Genomic DNA, 15,308 nt, shown 5'->3' with positions numbered 1-15,308 from the left:
GTTGTTAGTTGTGAAGTCATGCCCAACCCATTGCGACCCCATGGACAACATTCTTCCAGGCCAGGGGTCCCCAAACTTGGCAACTTTAAGGCTTGTGGACTTCAACTCCCAGAATTTTGGGAATTGAAGTCCCAGGATTCTGGGACTTCTAGGAGTCCCAGAAGTCCCAGAATTTGAGACTTCTAGGACATATGCATGCATGAGTGATGGGATAGTGATGGGATTTAGAACCCACTACTGCAGGCAGCCCACCAGCATCTCTATGGGACAATGGGACTGATGACCAGGGCGGAAGGGGAAACTTTTACTTCTTAATTAGGTGAAAACCTGCAGGTTACTTTCAGAGTCGGTTTTCACTGGTTGTGCCAATATGATGTATCCAATAAACCTGTTCTTTGAGGAATCTACCTGTCTTGGAGTTCTTCTTTCAGTGGGTGCACTGCTAGGACTCCGAAATCTATGCTGGCTGGAGAATTGTAGGAGTTGAAGTTCACAAATCTTAAAGTTGCCAGGTTTGAAGACCTCTGCTCCAGGCCTTCCTGTTATCTACCATCCATTTAAGCTCATGCCTACTGCTTCAGTAACTCCATCCATCCACTTCATTCTCTGTCGTCCCCTTTTTCTTTTGCCATCAATCTTTCCAAGCATTAGGCTCTTCTCCAATGAGTCTTTCCTTCTCATGAAGTGGCCAAAATATTTGAGTTTCATCTTCAGGATCTGGCCTTTTAAAGAGCATTGTTAATATAGAAATCCCATTTTTTTCTGTGCATGCGCAAAAGCTGAAACTTGCGCAAGGATGTGCATGCGTGAGATTTCTGGGTTTTTCCGTGTCTGCGCATGTGCAGAAGTGAAAAAACCCAGAAATAGGCAAAAATAAAGTAAGTGACCATCGCTGCCTCCCACCAACTTTTGCCCCACTCAGTGCTGTTCACCCCCTGTGCCTCGCGGCGGCTCCCCCCAACTCCCACTCTGCCACAACGCCGCCTTGCTCTCCATGGTTCCCCCCATGGTGCCTCTCATGGCAGCTCCCCCTCCACCGCCCCTCTGCCACGTTGCTGCCCATTGCGCTGCAGGTAGCCCACCTGGCCCTTACCTTGCTCTGGTGCATGACTTCCTGCAGGGGCGCCGTCGCGCTGGGAGCATGGTCACTTGACGGGACCCAGGGGAAGAGCCTTCTCTGTGGCGGCCCCGGCCCTCTGGAACCAACTCCCCCCAGAGATTAGAATTGCCCCCATCCTCCTTGCCTTTCGTAAGCTGCTTAAAACCCACCTTTGCCGCCAGGCATGGGGGAATTGAGATACTCTTTCCCCCTAGGCCTTTACAATTTTATGCATGGTATGTCTGTATGTATGTTTGGTTTTTATAATAATGGGTTTTTAACTGTTTTTAGTATTGGATTATTATTATATGCTGTTTTATTACTGTTGTTAGCCGCCCCGAGTCTACGGAGAGGGGCGGCATACAAATCCAATAAATGAATGAATGAATGGTGTGGGGAGCAGGCCGGGTGGCCCCGAGTTCTGGCCACACAGCCTGCTCTGTGCTCTCCTGCACCACAGGCATCTCTCTCCTGTGGCATGAGAGAGCAGGCATGGTGCCGGAGTTTGGGCAGTCCGCTTTTGCCAGCTGCCACTCTAAGTGCTGCAGCGAGATTCCAGCTGCTGTGCATGTGCAGCAGCCGAAATCTTATGTGTGCATGCCCTTCTGCCAGCAAAAAAACTGCTAATCTTTTTACCGGAATTGCTCCATGGCCTAAATGGCATTTCCCACCATGCTGGGTCCTGCCCATCCCTGGTTAGAACCCATCCCTGATGTATACGTGTCTATACAGTGGTACCTCATGATACGAACTTAATTGGTTCCAGGAGGAGGTTCGTAAGGTGAAAAGTTCATAAGACGAAACCATGTTTCCCATAGGAATCAATGTAAAAACAAATAATGCATGCAAATCCTTCAGGAAAATCCCAAACTTTAGAAGGGAGGCGAACAGAGGGCAGGGAGGAGCCGCTAAAGGGGGCGGGTGGAAGAAGCAAGGCTAGGCTAAAGGGTGAGTGGGAAGGAAGAAAGGCAAGGGGGGCGCCCCTCCCTTTTCTTTCTTCAAAAGACACTCTTTCAGTGCCTCTGCAAGCACGCTGTTCTCTGCAAAGTCTTTCCCCCTCCAAGCGGCCCCTCCCTTTTCTTTCTTCAAAAGACACCCTTTCAGTGCCTCTGCAAGCACGCTGTTCTTTGCAAACTCTTTCGCCCCTCCCTTTTCTTCCTTCAAAAAAGGGGGAAAAAAGAAACCCCTTCATCCCAGCAGCAGCGGCTTGGGTTCGTAAGGTGAAAATAGTTTGGAAGAAGAGGCAAAAAAATCTTAAACACTGGGTTCGTATCTTGAAAAGTTCGTTAGAAGAGACGTTCGTAAGATGAGGTACCACTGCACTAAAGTTTGTGAAAACTCTCATGCTGCTTGCATGTGGCAATTTGGTTCCAGCAGCATATTCCAGATGGACTGCTACTTCAACCCGAGGAATAACATTTTTTTATATGTAGAAAGTGCATCCATGTGTTCCTCCTTGGACCATATTGTGAAATCTCATTTTTCATAGCCTTTTCCATCTTGTTTCTCCCCTGTAATGTAAGTCATATCTAAAGCAGGCTGAATAGATAAAGCAAAATTGATTGGCTATTAATAATTTAAAAGCGTTTCGTTTTTCTTTCTTTATGGAAAAAATGGCATTAGGTAAGAGCCTGAAATAACCTTTGGTCTATGTTGTTTGTGCAGTGCAAATAAAGTGCACCATCTAAAAGCTCCCTTAATATATTTCATAACAACTAAGCTAGAATTTATAGCTGGGCAAAATCAGAAGTAAATCTGAAAACTGCCAAAAATGTAACCCAGCACATTTTAATCATTTCATTGTGTCAGTAATAAAAAACCATAATGTTGCAAGTGTAAATTACAATTTATAAAGCGTTGTTAAGTTATTGTAATGTGGATTATGTCAAAGAGGCTCTTCGGCATTGTTCTAAAATTCTTGCAATACAGTATACAGTGATACCTTGTCTTACAAACTTAATTGGTTCCTGGATGAGGTTCTTAAGGTGAAACGTTTGTAAGACGAAACAATATTTCCCATAGGAATAAATGGAAAAGCGATTAATGCGTGCAAAGCCCAAAATTCACCCAGCTGAAGCACCCGTTCTTCAGCTGCTGGGATTCCCCTGAGGCTCCCCTCCATGGGAAACCCTACCTCCGGATTTCTGTGTTTTTGCCATGCTGCAGGGGAATCCCTGCAGGGGAATCCCAGCATCGCAAAAACGAGTGCTTCACTGGCAACGGAAGTCCGGAGGTTGGGTTTCCCAGCGAAGGGAGCATCAGTGAAATCGCAGCATCGCAAAAACACCGAAGTCCTTGAAACCCCACTTTCGGACTACCGTTGCCAGCGAAGCACCCATTTTTGCACTGCTGGGATTCCCTGCTGGGATTCCCCCGCAGCATCACAAAAACATGGAAGTCCGAAGGTGGGGTTTCTCATGGAGGGGAGCCTCAAGGGGATCCCAGCAGCACAAAAACAGGTGTTTCACTGGCAACAGAAGTCCAGAGGCGGGGCATCCCAGCGGCGGCAATGGGTTTGTAAGGTGAAAATAGTTAGTAAGAAGAGGCAAAAAAATCTTAAACCCCGGGTTTGTATCTCAAAAAGTTTGTATGATGAGGCATTTGTAAGACGAGGTATCACTGTATTTAATCAGCCTCTTCAATTAATCTCAAATCTTTGTTGATGGTTTTGGACATTGCATATATTTCTCATTTTTAAAATTTGAGCAAATGTTGTTTCAGATTCAGTCTGCAATTTTATTCAGATTATAGGGGTGTTTGGTTTAGAGCTCAGGTTAGTATTCTACTATTCATTTGTTGCAAAATGCAAAATGCTCCTGGCCCAGATAGCTCTTCAAATGGATGGTATTTTTGGAAGCCTGTTGGTTCCTATACTTTCGCAGGTGTATAGTGAATATTTTAATGACAGTAAATTGTCATCATTTTATCAGGAACGAGACAAACCAGTGGATCAGGATTGAGTTGTTAAAAGCATCATTGAAATTTATTCTGAAATTTGCTTTCTATAGTATGGAGATCATGGCATGTTATTATATTTCAGCAACATGTTTATTCATATTTCCTTTAAAGTGAACAAAATTAAGTAGTTCTGATGCCAAACCTTAACTCTAGTATCTTGAAACTAGTAGAAATATGTCTCCGAGGAAGTCTTGCTCTGTGCAGGTTAATTATGGTCCATATGGTATGTGTAATTATATAATTATGAGTATTGCATTGGCAGTTCTGTGTTAGCAAAAACTTCAGAAGAGAAGGATTTAGGGGTAGTGATTTCTGACAGTCTCAAAATGGGTGAGCAGTGTGGTCGGGCGGTAGGAAAAGCAAGTAGGTTGTTTGGCTGCATAGCTAGAGGTATAACAAGCAGGAAGAGGGAGATTGTGATCCCCTACACACATAGCAAATTCAAACGGAGACCTTTTCCCCCCCCTGTAACCGAAGGGTCTGAGAGAAAGTACCTAGCCCGCGTGGACCATAATAAATCATTTCCGAGAGTCGATGGATTAAAGTAGAGAATCAGCTTTCAAACAAAGTTACTTTTATTACGAAAATAAGAAAATATAATTGAATGCCTTAAGAGGCATCTGAGATGCGTGCTACATCATTGAAACCTAACAGAGAAAGAGACAAAGGAGTATGGAGGATCTTGACAAGAAGGAAATGATGCTTTGATGATGTGGCAGGATTTTACATCATAATGGGTGGAGCTAATACAACACACACACACACTCTTAACTATTTAATTACTGCATAACTCTGAATGACTTAGAATGTCTCTGGGGCTGTCAATACTCAGCGTGACAGGTCCAAGAAACAGGAAACATTGCAAGGGTGCTTCCATGGAATCATCAGGGAAATCAAGGCAGCGATTGAAGGTCTGCAGATTAAAAAAGCAGAGTTTTGGCTGCACTGTTGAGATTCCCATCTTTACTTTTTTTTTTTTCCATATCCTGTTGGCACTCTCGAAACCCTGCTACTTCATCAATGCCTTTCTTACAATCCAGTTCAGCTTCTGTAATATTTCATCCTCTCATTTATAGAAATAAAGAAAAATAACAGTGGCAAGCTCCTGCCGGTTTACACCAGTTTGGCAGAAACATATGTTAATTTTCTGAGCAGATCGGAGAACCAGTTGTTGGAAGAAATCTTTTCCCACTTTACAGGGTTAATCCTGCAAGGAATGCAGGAAGGAACGATTTTAGTGTGCCAGTATTTCTAGCCTAATCCTTATCTTAATTGCTGTCCTTGCTGGAAGAAATGACCAAGAGTCAGGATACAAGCTTGGTATTCTGTCTGATTTTTTTTACTGCCTTTCTGAGGGCATGTGATTTTTTTCTTAAATCTGGACGAATACCTTAGGACCGTGATGATGAACCTATAGCACAAGTGGCGCACAGAGCCATATCGGAGAGCACGCGAGGCGTTGCCCCATGTCACTTCCAGTGTGCTTGTGCATGCTAGCCAGCTGATTTTCAGCCTTGGGGAAGGCCATTTTGCCCGCCGGAGGCTTCAGTTAAGCTTCCCCAAAGCCCCGGAGTACAAACAACCACCCAATAGAGTCTATGGAGAGGGGCGGCATACAAATCTAATAAATTATTATTATTATTATTATTAATATTAAAAAGTCTCTAAAAACCCCTTATTTTTAAAAATCAAGACACACACACAAACATACCATTCATAAATTATATAGGCCAGGGGGAGATGTCTCAATTCTTGTTTTTTAGACTTTTTAAATGTATTGTTATTTTAGATTCTAACTTTTGGATTTGTCATTATATATTGTTTTTATCATTGCTGTAAGCCGCCCCGAGTCTACGGAGAGGGTCGGCATACAAATCTAATAAATAATAATACAGTGATCCCCCGGGTATTGCGACCCCGATCATTGCGAAACGGCTATATGGCGATTTTGCAACCCGGAAGTAAAAACACCATCTGCGCATGCGCGCCCTTTTTTCTATGGGCACGCATGCGTAGATGGCGCCGGGCAGATCAGCTGCTGGGCGGCTTCCCTGGGTCTCCTCTTGCTGGCGGGAGGGCGAGAAGCCCCCCCAGCACCCGCTCGCCCGCCGTTCGCCCGGCTCGCCCGCCCTTCGCCCGGCCACCCGCCGTTAGCTCGCTGCTCACCCGCCCTTCGCCCGGCCACCCGCCGTTCGCTCGCTGCTCGCCCGCCCTTTGGCCGGCCACCCGCCGTTCGCTCGCTGCTCGCCCGGCCATCCGGGTTCGTTTGGCTTCGGGACATGCCGGCGGCGACGTTTTAAAACAGCGCGGCTGTTTTAAAACGTCGCCGCCGGCATGTCCCGAAGCGGCAATGTTTTAAAACAGCGTGGCTGTTTTAAAACGTCGCTGCCGGCATGTCCCGAAGCCAAACGAACCCGGGTGGCCGGGCGAGCAGCGAGCGAACGGCGGGTGGCCGTTCGCCGCTCGCCCGCCCTTCGCCCGGCCACCCGCCGTTCGCTTGCTGCTCGCCCGGCCACCCGGGTTCGTTTGGCTTCGGGACATGCTGGCCGCGACGTTTTAAAACAGCACGGCTGTTTTAAAACGTCGCCGCCGGCATGTCCCGAAGCCAAACGAACCCGGGTGGCCGGGTGAGCAGCGAGCGAACGGCGGGTGGCCGGGCGAAGGGCGGGCGAGCGGCGGGCGCGGCAGCAGCGAGGAGTTTGCGTGGGCGGCGGGGAAACCCCAATCTTCGGCTCCTCGCTGCTGCGGCGGAAGTAAAAACACCATCTGCACATGCGCAGATGGTGTTTTTACTTCCGCAGCGCTACTTCGCGAAAACCCGATCATTGCTAGGGGTCCTGGAACGGAACCCTCGCAATGATCGGGGGATCACTGTAAATAATAATAATGCCTGACGGCAGAGGTGGGTTTTAAGAAGTTTGCGAAAGGCAAGGCGAGTGTGGGCAATCCTAATCTCTGGGGGGAGCTGGTTCCAGAGGGTCGGGGCTGCCACAGAGAAGGCTCTTCCCCTGGGTCCCGCCAGACGACATTGTTTAATCGACGGGACCCGGAGAAGGCCAACTCTGTGGGATCTAACTGGTCGCTGGGATTCGTGCGGCAGATTTGTCTCTTTAGCTTGGCATTTTGTAGCCCAAATATGCCCACCCACTTTCTGGAGAGCTTAAATGACTTCTTTGCTAAAGTAACTTGGCTGCTGATAGTTATCCTTGCATTTTAAGTATTTTAATTCCTCAATGTGCTCTGGCAACCTGTCTGATTTGTAACTTCAGGTTGCAGATATCACTAAGGAAAAGGACAGAATGGTTTAGGTTTCCACGATGGCTGTAACTCATTGATATTCAGTATGCGTTCCCCCATTTCTAAACTAATGACTGGTGTTTAGGGTAGCTTTTTGCAAGCAAAGAAGCCTTTTGTACTTTTGTACAGGTAATCCTTGACTTACATGAGTCCATTTAGTGACCATTCAAAGTTACAATGACACTGGGAAAAATGACATGACCATTTTTCACACTTAGGACTGTTGCAGCATCCCCACGGTCACGAGAGGGCGGGCAAGGTGAAGTGCCCCTTGACATAAGTGACATCGAGTGGTCCATAACCTCATGAGTGTCTAGGCAGTTGTGGTCAAGAAGCACCTGCAGGGAGCAAAATAGTATTTCTCTTCCATTTGGGATTTCAGATTAAAATTTCTTTTCTTTCTTTCTTTCTTTCTTTCTTTCTTTCTTTCTTCCTTCCTTCCTTCCTTTCTTTCTTTCTTTCTTTCTTTCTTTCTTTCTTTCTTGGATTTGTATGCTGCCCCTCTCCGAAGACTCAGGGCGGCTAACAACAGTAACAAAACAGTATAATCCAATACTAAAAACAGTTAAAACCATTATATAAAAACTAATCATACATACAGACATACCATGCATAAAATTGTAAAGGCCTAGGGGGAAAGTGTATCTCACTTCCCCCATGCCTGGCGGCAGAGGTGGGTTTTAAGCAGCTTACGAAAGGCAAGGAGGGTGGGGGCAATTCTAATCTCTGGGGGGAGTTTGTTACAGAGGGCCGGGGCCGCCACAGAGAAGGCTCTTCCCCTGGGTCCCGCCAAGCGACATTGTTTGGTTGACGGGATCCAGAGAAGACCCACTCTGTGGGACTTAACTGGTCGCTGGAATTCGTGCAGCAGAAGGCGGTCCCTGAGATAATCTGGTCCGGTGCCATGAAGGGCTTTATAGGTCATAACCAACACTTTGAATTGTGACCGGAAACTGATCGGCAACCAGTGCAGAAATATTTGGAATGGGCTTTAAAATCTGTCTTTAGAATATTTTTGGGATACTGGTTCAGCAAAAATTAATTGCCCTGAATTGAAGATTAGAATGTAGTTGCATTTATTTACCTTGTTGTACAAAACTATTTTTGTTTTACCGAAACATTCATCTTAAATGTTCTAAGCTTCTTAGCAGACATTAATTCTTTTGGAGTGGGAAGCACGAATTACTCAAGCAGGGACATTAGAAAATCTGTTTAATCAGATCTGTGTGTATCCCTAGAATATTTTTGGGATACTGGTTCAGCAAAAATTAATTGTCCTGAATTGAAGATTAGAATGTAGTTGCATTTATTTACCTTGTTGTACGAAACTGGAAAATTAGTGTAATTTTCATTTTACTGAAACAATCGTCTTAAATGTTCTAAGCTTCTTAGCAGACATTATTTCTGTTGGAGTGAGAAGCACGAATTACTCAGGCAGGGACATAAGAAAACCTGTTTAATCAGATCTGTCTGTGGGAAATGCTCACTCATTTGTATTGATTTCTTTGCGGCTTCTTGGAGCTGCTCGGTGCAGAGGTGCCCAACACAACGCAGATTCCTATTGATAAGCTAAGATGGATCTTTATTTTCTATCTCCCTCAAGTTGTTAATTCATTTAGGAGGGAAAAATGAACTTCACACATAAATTACTAATTAAGTTCCATGTCTGAATTGAATATTTAATTGAAAGAATTTACACAATATAGCAACATTTGGTGCTGTTGTGTATTTAAAAAAATCCTTTGAAATCTTCCCAGGATTTTGTCATGTTTAGTGCTTTTTAGATATGATGAACTATATCATCCATAATTCCCACGCAGCATTGCTTTGCTCATTGGAGATTATGAGAGTTGTATTTAGTGGCGTGCTATGAGCCGGAACGCTAAATTGCGCTCACCGCCACGGCTTGTAAGTTCTTGCGGGACCAGCGTGATTTTGCTACTGCACCTGTGGAGGAAGCAAAATTGCCCACAGAGCCGCAGGTAAAACCTCGCCGAAACACGGGAGCAATTTTTCTACCTCCACAGGGGCAGCAGCAAAATCGCATTTGTCTTGCAAGAACTTATAAGCTGCGGTGGCGAGCACAATTTAGCGTTCCGGCTTGTAGCCCACCGCTGGTTGTATTTCAACACATCTGAAGGGTAGGATATTAAGAGACATCTCACTTGAACTTCCGATCCCACTGAAACTATCACTTTGGAAAGTGAATGCTTTGAACCTTGACACATAATACAACTCTCACTATGTAGTAAGCATCTATGGCCTGAGTTTCTAATTTGAATTGTTAACTAGGACATAGAAACATAGAAGACCGACGGCAGAAAAAGACCTCATGGTCCATCTAGTCTGCCCTTATACTATTTCCTATCTTACAATGGATATATGTTTATCCCAGGCATGTTTAAATTCAGTTCCTGTGGATTTACCAACCACGTCTGCTGGAAGATTGTTCCAAGGATCTACTACTCTTTCAGTGAAATAATATTTTCTCACGTTGCTTTTGATCTTTCCCCCAACTAACTTCAGATTGTGTCCCCTTGTACTTGTGTTCACTTTCCTATTAAAAACACTTCCCTCCTGAACCTTATTTAACCCTTTAACATATTTAAATGTTTTGATCATGTCCCCCCTTTTCCTTCTGTCCTCCAGACTATACAGATTGAGTTCATTAAGTCTTTCCTGATACATTTTATGCTTAATATCTTCCACCATTCTTGCAGCCCGTCTTTGGACCCGTTCAATTTTGTCAATATCTTTTTGTAGGTGAGGTCTCCAGAACTGAACACAGTATTCCAAATGTGGTCTCACCAGCGCTCTATATAAGGGGATCACAATCTCCCTCTTCCTGCTTGTTATTCCTCTAGCTATGCAGCCAAGCATCCTACTTGCTTTTCCTACTACCCGACCACACTGCTCACCCATTTTGAGACTGTCAGAAATCACTACCCCTAAATCCTTCTCTTCTGAAGTTTTTGCTAACACAGAACTGCCAATGCAATACTCAGATTGAGGATTCCTTTCCCCCAAGTGCATTATTTTAGATTTGGAAACATTAAACTGCAGTTTCCATTGCTTTGACCATTTATCTAGTAAAGCTAAATCACTTACCATATTACAGACCCCTCCAGGAATATCAACCCTATTGCACACTTTAGAGTCATCGGCAAATAGGCAAACCTTCCCTACCAAACCTTCCCCTATGTCACTCACAAACATATTAAAAAGAATATGACCCAGAACAGACCCTTGTGGCACACCGCTTGTAACCTGTCTCTGCTCAGAATACTCGCCATTAACAATAAGTCTTTGATGTCTACGCTTCAGCCAGCTTGAAATCCTCTGACATACATACACAACTTTTCCCAGACCAATTCTCGAATACAGCTCATCTGCCTGGAACCAACACTGTATAGCAGACATTAACACAATTGAGTGGGTTCAGAGGTATTTCTCAAGAAAAGTACTCCACTCCTCTACTCACAATAGAATTCCCTATGCCTCCAGGCTTGAGGTTTTGGGCTTGGACAATCTGGAACTGCACCACCTGCAGTCTGATCTAAGCATACATCACAAAATTGTCTGCTATAATATCCTGCCTGTCAATGCCTTCTTCAGTTTCAACCCCAATAATACATGGGCAAACAATCGATACAAACTGAAAGGAAACCACTCCAAACACAATTGCACAAATTAAGACTTCAACAACAGAGTGGTCAACGCCTGGAACGCCCTACCTGATTCCATTGTTACAGCCTCAAGCCCTCACTGCTTCAATCTCAAACTGTGTACCGTGGATGTCACCCTATTCCCAAGTGGTCCATAAAGGGTGTGTGCATAAGCACATCAGTGTGCTTACCGTCCCTGCCTTAATGTCTCTTTCCAAGGAGAGATTCAACCTGGAAATAAGGAGGAACTTTCTGACTGTGAGAGCGATCAACCAGTGGAATAGGTTGCCCGCAGAGGTGGTGAACGGTCCAACACTAGAGACTTTCAAGGAAAGACTGGACTGCTATTGGACTAGAGCAGACCTGGGCAAGATGCGGCCCGAGAGCCAGATGCGGCCCACCTGCTGTCTGTGACCGGCCCGCGTGGGTCGGTCCAATCTTTCTAGATAAGAACCGGGTGTTCAAGATATAAGATATAATATATAATTTTGTTTGTTTGTTTGTTTGTTTGTTTTTTATTCATTCATTCATTCATTCATTTATTCATTCATTCAATTTTTATGCCGCCCTTCTCCTTAGACTCAGGGCGGCTTACAACATGTTAGCAATAGCACTTTTTAACAGAGCCAGCCTATTGCCCCCACAATCCAGGTCCTCATTTTACCCACCTCAGAAGGATGGAAGGCTGAGTCAACCTTGAGCCGGTGATGAGATTTGAACCGCTGACCTTCAGATCTACAGTCAGCTTCAGTGGCCTGCAGTACAGCACTCTACCTGCTGCGCCACCCCGGCTCTATATAATATAATATATAATGTATAATAATGTATAATATAATATATAATTATAATTTATAATTTATAGTTATAATATAATTAACTCAGTTCTACCCAATAATATACAGTATTGGGTAGAACTGAGTTAATTATATTAGTCCGGCTCTCTAAAACCATCCCGATTTCTCATGCGGCCCTATGGCAAAATTAATTGCCCACCCCTGGACTAGAGTGATGTATGATCTTCTGCACCAGCAGGGGTTGGACTAGATGACCTGCAAGGTCCCTTCCAACTCTAATAATAAATAAATAAATAAATAAATAAAATAAATAAATAAACAAATAAACAAACAAATAAATAAATAAATAAATAAATAAAATAATGTCTCCATTTGCCTGTATTTTCTTCCTTTGTTCATGTTTATGTTCACTTATACTTATTATATTGTACATGTTTGACAAATAAATAAATAAACAAACAAACAAATCAATTCAGTGTTTGTGTTATACGATAAATAATTCAAAATTGCCACTCCAAAATATAACACTTGGAGGGTGCACACTCATTCACAATTCACTATGTGGAATTCTGTCTGTCTTCAGATTTTCTGTCAGTAAGGAAGACCAGAGACTGGGTGTACAGTGTTCCCTCACTTTTCACGGGTTCGAACTTCGCGAATATCCTATACCACGTTTTTTCAAAAAATATTAATTAAAAAATACTTTGCGGGTTTTTTTCTATAACATGGGTTTTCCCACCCAATGACATCATACGTCATCGCCAAACTTTTGTCTGCCACTGCTGATTGGCTGAAATCTCGACCAATCAGTGTTGTTATCACAAAAAAAAATTATTGTTAATAAATAATTATGTTTATAAATATCAGGATAGCTAAGTGTCTTATTCAATGGTGAGTACCAGTAATAATGATGAGTAAATGGTTGTTAAGGGAATGGGAAATGGTAATTTAGGGGTTTAAAGTGTTAAGGGAAGGCTTGTGATACTGTTCATAGCCAAAATGGTGTATTTACTTCCGCATCTCTACTTCGCGAAAATTCGACTTTCGCGGGCAGTCTCGGAACGCATCCCCCGTGAAAATCAAGGGAGCACTGTATTTAGAATTCCTATAGAAATCTACATGCCGCCCATTTCTCTAACAGCGTTTGGCTATTACAAAGATGCAGTAAAAATAGACATGAAAATAGTATTTAAAACATGATGAGTAAAGCCCATGAATAAAGCAGCAGCATTTAAAGGAGTAGGTAAATAATGCCTGTGTGCTGAGCCTCTAGCAGAGAATAAGCAGATTTTAATTCCAGTGGCACTTTATTCCATATTAAGTGTCTGCTGTGGAGAAGTAGAATTGATTGCCCTTGTCAAACATACAGGTGTCCCATTAAGGCCCTGAGATGTTGGATGTAGCTTCAGCCAGGGTGGTTGGCTTCCTGCAGGAAAAATGAATAGTTAGCAATAGCATGAGTAGTTTGCACAGCACAAGCACATGGTTAGAAAAGGACAGGATTGTGGTTTTAAAATATATATTTATTTTAATAATCAAAATGGTGCATAACAATATACAGGTAATATAATAACATAATTCAAAGAAAAGCAATCTACATTGCATAGTAACAGCTGAATAACAAATCAAGAAAACTTCTAAACATAAAAACATAATGTGAAAACTTTCTAGTTACATATTTTTCTTCCCCTTTTCTTTATTTCTCCAACTGCCAGCCACAACATAGATATATACTGTGTGCTTTACCTTAAACACTAAAGTTTATTGCTAGGATCTATTTGAATCTTTTCATGTATTATTTTTCATTAGTCCATGACTTTTTAAGTCAAAACCACATTCCAAATACTTCTACATTTGCCCTGCTTTGTAATGTGTACTACCTACTGTATAAGAGCCATTCTTGCTTAAATTTGATTAAATGTATGTTATGGATATATAGTGTACTGTCAATTTTGCCATTGCTGCATCTTTTCCAATTTTGGGCTCCCAATCTGATAGTCAGCAAAGTCCTTTGTTCTTGCGGCTTTTAATATTAGTAAATTGTAATATTTTCCATTTATGCTTTCTGGAACTGTACCTCATGAGAGTATTTGGAATTTCAGTAGAAATTTTACTTATAGGATTTTCTGAATATTTTGATTAGATTAGATTAGATTTATTGGATTTATATGCCGCCCCTCTCCGCAAACTCGGGGCGGCTCACAAGAATAGCAAAAAACAAAACAAAACAGTGCATAGTGACAAATCCAATGCCCACCAATCCAAATACAATTTTAAGTTAAGAAATTCATAAAACAATCCCAATATATATAAAAAACAAGCACACAATCAATCAAACAGCAAAACAACATGGGCAAGGGGGAGATGTTTTAAGATGATGTACAGTGTTCCCTCGATTTTCGCCGGGGATGCGTTCCGAGACCGCCCGCGAAGTAGAGATGCGGATGTAAATGCACTAATTTTGGCTATGAACAGTATCACAAGCCTTCCCTTAACACTTTAAACCCCTAAACTGCAATTTCCCATTCCCTTAGCAACCATTTAGATTATTACTCACCATGTTTATTTATTAAAGTTTATTAAAAAAAATATTTATTAAAGGCGGACGAAAGTTTGGCGATGACGTATGACGTCATCGGGCGGGAAAAAACATGGTATAGGGGAAAAAACAGCAAAGTATTTTTTAATTAATATTTTTGAAAAACCGTGGTATAGCCGTTTCGCGAAGTTTGAACCCGCGAAAATCGAGGGACCGCTGTATTCCTTTTCCAATATTTAAAGGGGGGGGGATTGCATAAGCATTAGGGGGTATTTGTAGAGATTCTGCTGCTTCCTCTATGACTGGCTCCAGGTGGCATGAACGGTGGTAAAGAGGCCCAGCCTTAGATTCCCCTTGGGTGAGTTGCCTCTTTAACATCCTATCTGGACCGGGACTCACTGCTCACAGTCACTCATGCCCTCATCACCTCAAGGTTCGACTACTGTAACGCTCTCTACATGGGGCTACCTTTGAAAAGTGTTCGGAAACTTCAGATCGTCCAGAATGCAGCTGCGAGAGCAATCATGGGCTTCCCTAAATATGCCCATATCACACCAACACTCCGCAGTCTGCATTGGTTGCCAATCAGTTTCCGGTCACAATTCAAAGTGTTGGTTATGACGTATAAAGCCCTTCATGGCATTGGACCAGAATATCTCCGGGACTGCCTTCTGCCGCATGAATCCCAGCGACCGGTTAGGTCCCACAGAGTTGGCCTTCTCTGGGTCCCGTCGACTAAACAATGTCATTTGGCGGGACCCAGGGGAAGAGCCTTCTCTGTGATGGCCCCGACCCTCTGGAATCAGCTCCCCCTGGAGATTAGAACTGCCCCCACCCTCCTTGCCTTTCGTAAACTTCTTAAGACCCATCTCTGCCGTCAGGCATGGGGGAACTGAGACATCTCCCCCGGGCCTATACAGTTTATACATGGTATATTTGTGTGTATGTTTGCTTTT

General features: G+C 43.4%; 1 protein-coding gene across 4 annotated transcripts in view; it reads left to right on the top strand.

Annotated features, from left to right (window-relative positions):
• The window catches only part of CTNNA3 (catenin alpha 3), a 1,220,185-nt gene that overhangs the window by 214,146 nt on the left and 990,731 nt on the right, over positions 1–15,308 (top strand). The gene's annotated exons all lie outside the window — the stretch shown is intronic.

This window comes from Erythrolamprus reginae, chromosome 5 (assembly GCF_031021105.1).
Source record: "Erythrolamprus reginae isolate rEryReg1 chromosome 5, rEryReg1.hap1, whole genome shotgun sequence".
Classification (NCBI taxonomy): Eukaryota; Metazoa; Chordata; class Lepidosauria; order Squamata; family Dipsadidae; genus Erythrolamprus; species Erythrolamprus reginae.
The sequence above is the reverse complement of the archived record's forward strand: the minus strand, read 5'-3'. Positions and strand labels throughout refer to the sequence as shown.